The sequence below is a fragment of the Limulus polyphemus genome, unplaced genomic scaffold, assembly GCF_000517525.1.
Source record: "Limulus polyphemus unplaced genomic scaffold, Limulus_polyphemus-2.1.2 Scaffold7968, whole genome shotgun sequence".
Taxonomy (NCBI): Eukaryota; Metazoa; Arthropoda; class Merostomata; order Xiphosura; family Limulidae; genus Limulus; species Limulus polyphemus.
The window spans coordinates 26,501-33,935 of NW_013673578.1; positions in this window are offsets into that span (position 1 = coordinate 26,501).

Sequence of the window (7,435 nt, forward strand, 5' to 3'; positions counted from 1 at the left end):
CAGGACATTATGCAAGGTTGTGAGGACCAGTGTGGGTAACTATTGAGCTCATGGGCATGAAGAACAGACAGAAAGTATACTTGGCTGGCATTGAAGACCAATGCATATTAGGATTGGATTATTTGCTACCGAGGAAGTGTGTAGTTAACTTCGATAAAATGAAGTTTGGAAACAACAAAGGCCAGTTTCCAGTAAGTGTTGCTGCATCCGTTGATCTGCATGTCACAGCACTTAAATCAACTACAATGCCCCCTATGTCAGAGAAGATAATTTGGGGTAAGATAAAAGAACATCCCCAAGGAAGCCCAAAGGTTGTGGAAGCAGTGGAAGACCCATCCAGGCCAGCGGATTTGAAGATTGGAAAGTCGCTTGTGGCAGGTCATCAAGTAATACCTATAACAGTGGCTAATTTCTCTAAATTCTGTACATTTAATTAAGTTATTGTTAATTGTTTATTGGTTTAAAGTAAGTGGCTATTGTTCGGGACGAACAATTCTAAGGAAGAGGCAGTGTTACGACAGCGGGGGTCACGTGACGCTAGTAACACGTCATGCGCTTCTAGAACGTTCAGGAAACCTCGAGAGGCTACTAGATATGCGGTAGTCTTGTATATAAGCCGCCAAGAACTGACGGCAACAATGTGTAATTGAACTGAGGAGAGAGAGAGACGTATTCTTTAGTCGAGCACGTGAGACGTCAGTTGTGAATTATAACGTTTGTTAAAGCGTGACTGTGGAAATTAAGTGTATTGCGAAGTTGTATTTAGAAAGAATAAACCAGTTTTATTTAAGAAAGGACTTGTTTCGCTAAAGTTTATTCGGAAAGAAATTATACTGAAAATTAACTAACGAACGGAGGCGTAACAATATTATTATTTCTACATTTGAAATAATAAGATTATTTGGAAACCTTAAATGATGTCTTAGATACATTTAATTAAAGGAGTAATGGGAAACATCAATAAACTCTTGAATGATTTTAATGTACTCCCCACCCACACCCACATGTATCAATTACATTGTATCTTTTCATAAAAAATACCAAAGTAAATATATCTTTATGCTTATTAATGACTGTTTTTTTTTCTTCCAGAATGAATCTAACAGATTTAGTTTCAAAATATAAAGCATTGTGGTGGTGGTGATGGTTTTGGCCTAGTGTAAGTCTTTGCTTATAAATGACAACAAGCAGAATATTTGAACAAGTCGAGGCAATGCAAGTAATACCTACTGCTAGCAGGGATAGTGAATCTCAAAAACATGTTACTAATTGGACTTGTTGTACCTTGTTTCAAGAACAGACAGGTGAATCTCTTGTTTATCCATCAACAGGTACTAGAAAAAGTTTTGGTTCACTGCTAGGTTACCAAATCCTAGCGAGCAACTTGTTGACTTTTCAACAGTTAGGGTGTTTACCTATGATAGTAGACATAGCTAGGTTGGACAATGGTCAAAGAATAAAATTAGACATAGCTAGGTTTGAAAATGGTCAAAGAACAGAAAAAACATTGAAATTTAAAAAACTGACTGACACAAGCCATGCTTTAAACAAAAGTTCCATTTTCAAGATACAGAGATCCAGGAGCTTAGATCATAAGTGGCCCTACAGACTACAAGCTCTGTGAAAACACAATCCGGTTTAGGACTTCTTATACTAAAGGTCAAGGAAACACTGTCTGTTTCTTCCTTGATGAGTCTGAGTCTGGAGAACATTGCTTTGGACAGCTGCTTTTGATGTTGACAGAATTTCAAATGACTTGCTACAGATATTCAAGATACAAAGCTGTTGGCGAACCACAGGAAATGCTTGACAGCTCTTCACAACAGAGCTAGGGCTGCAGAAAAAAAGGGAGAGAGGAGATGGTAGCCAAGTATTAATAGAGTGTTAAGTATTAGATGAACTTGTTTCCTACACTACAGAAGCAGCTTAAGACATTTTTAAACTCTCTGACTTGCTGAAGGTTTATACTTCTATGGTTAAACAGCCATGGACACATGTTCCAAACAGGGTAAACTCAACTAGACTAAAAAACAGACTTCAACATCTTGTCCCTGATCTAAAGGCAGTATTTAGTCCACCTCATGTTCAATTGTAAAAGTTCTTGTTTCGTTCTTTTCTTTACATTTGTCTTACCTTAATGGCAAAAGATTCTACTACTCTAAGGTATAATGCTGGAATATCTTGCCATTAGCTACGATATCTAGTTAGTAGTCAGAAGATGAGCACACTACTACTACATTTTCAGTTGGGTAATTGTAATGAAAATAACAGAACATGAACTTCGATAGTTGCATTTAATAAAAGTAGAGAAGCAATGCTTGCCTTCAATGGTGATACTGGTGCAGTTCTCTGGTTTGCCTTTGGAAACAACTTTGACTCAGATGGCATACATTTCATAAAAGGCACTAACGTTATCATGTGAGGTTTCATCACAAAACAAGAATGCTTCAATGGTACATTTGATGTAGACTGTCACCAGAGAGCAGTACCTGACTCCTTTCTTGCCCTGGTAAATATTATATTGCATGGTCTAAATATAAAAGATCAGTACAATAAAGAAATATCTACAGCATATACATTCCTAATGATAGCAGAGCTACTGACTTTCAATGCTATCAAAAATGCATGATTCAGAGTTGAAATAGGGAAACTATTGTCTGGGTACGTGGTACTTGTCTTCCATACTTAAACTCAGAAAGAACACCTGTTGGACAAGTGCCATAACTTGAGCTTTCCATCTTCCTTGACAGAGTGATGCAGATATCTGCTGACATGGGCAACACTATTTGTGCACTTTATGGAAGTTCAAACGATGTGTGTTCTCTGAAATTCACAAATGGACTGTTGACTATTTGAGTTGTTGATAGCATTGACCATAATCCAAGTATGAGAACGGTCAAAGGTTAGTTTCATGGAACAGCTATATCCGTCAGTCAACACCCCAACAAAATCTCACTTGAAACAGATCACACCATTGTTGCTATAAATCCTGGTATCCAATCAGAAAACTTACTGATCACACCATTGTTGCTATAAATCCTGGTATCCAGTCAGAAAACTTACTGATCACACCATTGTTGCTATAAATCCTGGTATCCAGTCAGAAAACTTACTGATCACACCATTGTTGCTATAAATCCTGGTATCCAATCAGAAAACTTACTGAACTTCGTGTATATCCAGCCAGCGTCAATACTTCCAAATGATCATTTTGTACCTGTTTTACATGGACAAGCAAAGTTGCTATGAAATCTATTATCAGAAGCAACAAAATCTGAGTATGCATGCCACAGAAATGTTCAAAATCTACTAAAAACATTGACAATAATGACTTTGTCCTATGGCCAGTTTTCATGCAGTATTTCAACTTCCTCTGAGCAGGCTTCCTGTTATAACAGTACTACTGCCTGTATTCCAGGAAAATTCTTATTCAGTAGCAGTAATTTTGAATTCAATAGAGGACATAAAAGTATCAACAAAATATGTCAGACATCAACCATAGAAACTGACAAGCCCATGTTTCGAACTGGTAAGCAAATGTCTATGACAAGGATAATTATGTAGTTATGCACATAGAGATAATTGAACCAAAGCTTAGGAGACACTCGTTCGAGAACAGTGGTTGGACCATTGTTAACGTCACAACTACAAGAAATGCAGAAGTAATGTTTAATATCACTCGTGTCACGTGCTGTTCATGTGCTCACAAAGTCACAGCTAATGTTCTGTATCTCTGGCAGTTGAATGCCTACAAAATTCATGTCGATTTGGATCACAGCAACAGTAAACAACTCAATTTGAAACACTAGCCAAAATCTAATTTCTAGACTATAATGCTAGAACTGGAACTTGATTATTGAATATGTAAGATCACTCCAAGAAGGCAACTTTGAATTAAATGCTTAAGAAAATGAGGAGTCGAAGGGGAGAGGGGGAGACAGCGAAACTTACTGATAATCCTAGTTCTAAAATGATGGATTGGAAATAGTAAGATCAGGCAAACAATTTGAATCTCGCTTGTTGTAAGTAAAGGGTGATAATGTACGTCATCAGGGGGAGGTGTCCAATGTTCAAAGAATCTTGCTAAGGATATCATAGCTTTTCGATCAATAAGGAGGAATTCAGGAATCTATTCAAAGAAGACAAAATAGATGTGTATGCCTTAGACACAAAGGTTATTGTGTTTCCTTGTATAAAATATTTCATCAAATTTATCCAGTAGTCACAGCATGAAACCTACATTGTTGAACAACTGAAACAATAACCCAGACCAATAACTTATTCTATTAAAATGAAGAATTTGCTCTTGCTTTCAACTTATCCCATGCCGCAACAAAAGATCTATTCACAGATTTCTGCCCCAAATAGTAACTATAGCCTTCTTACAAAGTTGTACAGTGCACACACAACAAGAGATGATAACTAGGCTTATCTATAACTGTCATCAGTGGGCAAACTCGTATCTGGACAAAAAAAAATCAGAGTTGCTTCCAAATCTGGTTAAAGATAAATATTCTGAGGAACCACTTGTAGATGCCAAAGTGTTGGATGGTATAACATTAGTAAACATGCCACCAGGCAAAGCAAAACACTTGAGCTATACGCAACATTGGTCTATAATATGTTATCAAACAAGATGTAACTGTCAGAAGGCTTGATGTTGTATGGGGCATGCAGCCGAAAGTAAAGCACGAAGGAAACCCAAGGATAACGTGTTCACAGGAGAGTCGTATCAAATACACGATTCTTATAGCATAAATTACAATACTGTTTGGATTCTTGCTAGTACCTTAAGCGAAACTGTTAATTTTGTCTCTATGTTTGAGTAAAGTTTATACTGATGATGGCTGATACTTAACATTCTGGTACACATTTAACATGTATTCATCTTAGTGCATCTGTAACATGATTGATATAACTGTTTATTATGAGACTTTTACATGTGGCTACTTAAACACGCTTCAATAAAAAATGTAGAAAAGATGTCTTCTGAGATTTTATTACCTTGAATCAGCTGGACTAGCAGTGCCATATGTACAATAGAGAGTTTTAGGCATTAACCATATTGAAAGTAGAAAACTTCATACACTAAAGTAACTGCTATGATTAAACTCTCTGACAAGAAAAACGTGGATATAAATAACATTCCTGTGCACATTAGTAATGCAGATTTGCATAAAACTGAGTTTTGATGGTGGCCATGTTGGAATTCAATATGACGGCTAATTGGTACAAGATCTGATAAGGATATTGGTTTTACATGAATTTCCATATCATTATCTATATATATATGTCAAATTATAGATATTGAGATGGCATTTCTATGTGCATTTGAAACATATAATCGAGTCATGCTGGTTTTCGATGGTGGCCATATTGGAATTGGAGATGGCTGCTGTTTTCAAGTAAGACCTGGAATGGTTCTTACATTTATATGAATATCCGTATGGAGTAAGATCTGGAATGGTTCTTACTTTTATATGAATCTCTGTATGGAGTAAGATCTGGAATGGTTCTTACTTTTATATGAATCTCCGTATGGAGTAAGATCTGGAATGGTTCTTACTTTTATATGAATCTCCTTATGGAGTAAGATCTGGAATGGTTCTTACTTTTATATGAATCTCCTTATGGAGTAAGATCTGGAATGGTTCTTACTTTTATATGAATCTCTTTATGAAAATCTGTTAGAGTATGAGTAAAAGTAAACTAATAATATGTCAACCACATTATATATATGATGCATCAGTGGTGACGCAGCCTTTCGTTCAATACCAGAGCTCATCAGGCCGGACCAAGGCACGATTCATATCATCAATTGAATGAACAACAATTTATATAGTGTGAACAAGGTTAGATAAGTAAATTGTAATTGTTGTCAATTTCATTTAAGTATCTTAGAAATTAGAATTAGGGTTAGAATTAATAACATAACATCATTTATTTTATTTTAAACACCAATTATTTGTTATTAACTATACAATTATTCAAACTTGTGAAGCACCAAACTAGTCTTCCAGTTATCAATGATCTGACTGAATTTTACTACAAGTGCTAAATTATATGTATTGAACAATATTTAATAAGTAAATAATTTTTGGTGGATTGTCATTTCGGAAGGCCTCCCCCCACCCCACTACAGGGTGGCTCATCAGTAAGCTTAGAGACTTATAATGTTATAATTCTGTGTTCGATATTTCCAGTGTGCACAGTTCAGGTAGCCCATTGTGTAACTTTTCTCTCAAAATCAAACAAGAACAAACATAAAATCAGACTGACTCTTCAAACAGGAACAAACATAAAATCAGACTGACTGTTTAGTCACTATTAACAAAAAGGAAAGAGATAAATTTGAGGGTTTGATTCTTACGATTGAAAAACAAAGTAACCTCCTATTCTAACTTTCCCTTCTAACCCTATATGATGAGTATTAGTTTTACAAAACATTCGACAGTACTATACAGGGAACGTTAAATACTAAAGTATCACGCCACCTCTAAGAAAGTAGGCCCACCCTGGTATTTTGACTTAAGTTGTTCCTACTGCCAGATCTGGTTTACAGAAAAACTTCTTGTCATTTTTTGGTCTGTCTCACAGGTTGATGTCAACATGTGTTTATAACGCAGTTATACATTTTCACTTTGTTTGAGTTATATTTCACATGAGACTGGTTAGATGGTTTCCCCAAAACGTTCCTATTACAACATTTCTCTAGAGACTCTTCAAAGTGTCTTCCTCATTTTGGTAAGGAATGTCAAAGACTCTGTAACCCAGATTCTCCCGTTCACTTGCTTGTTAGAAGGAGTTTATTTGTCTTTCTTCAACTTCATAGTTGGTGATGCTAATGTATTTCTCCAGCTTATTAAGGCAATTTCTCTGTTTAGTCACATTTCAGGTTCTATCGTCTCTAAATTAGTCACTGGTTGTTTTAGTCGTGTGTATCTTTTCACCGGAATTTGAAAACACGTAAAAAATGCTCAGAAAAAGAAATGGTCAACATACAAAAAGCGATTTTTGTTGTTTACATAGGTGGGTACAGAGTTGTTTCTAAAATTTTTCTGATGATATGCCACAACGTTTTTAACTGTGGACAAACACCAATAAGTACCCACAACAGTACACGTTTTCTAACTGTGGGCAAACCCCAATGAATACCCACAACAGTACAAGTTTTCTAACTGTGGACAAACACCTATAAATACCCACAACAGTACACGTTTTCTAACTGTGGGCAAACACCAATAAATACCCACAACAGTACAACTTCTCTAACTGTGGGCAAACACCTATAAATACCCACAACAGTACACGTTTTCTAACTGTGGGCAAACACCAATAAATACCCACAACAGTACAACTTCTCTAACTGTGGGCAAACACCAATAAATACCCACAACAGTACAACTTCTCTAACAGTGGCCAAACATCAATAAAT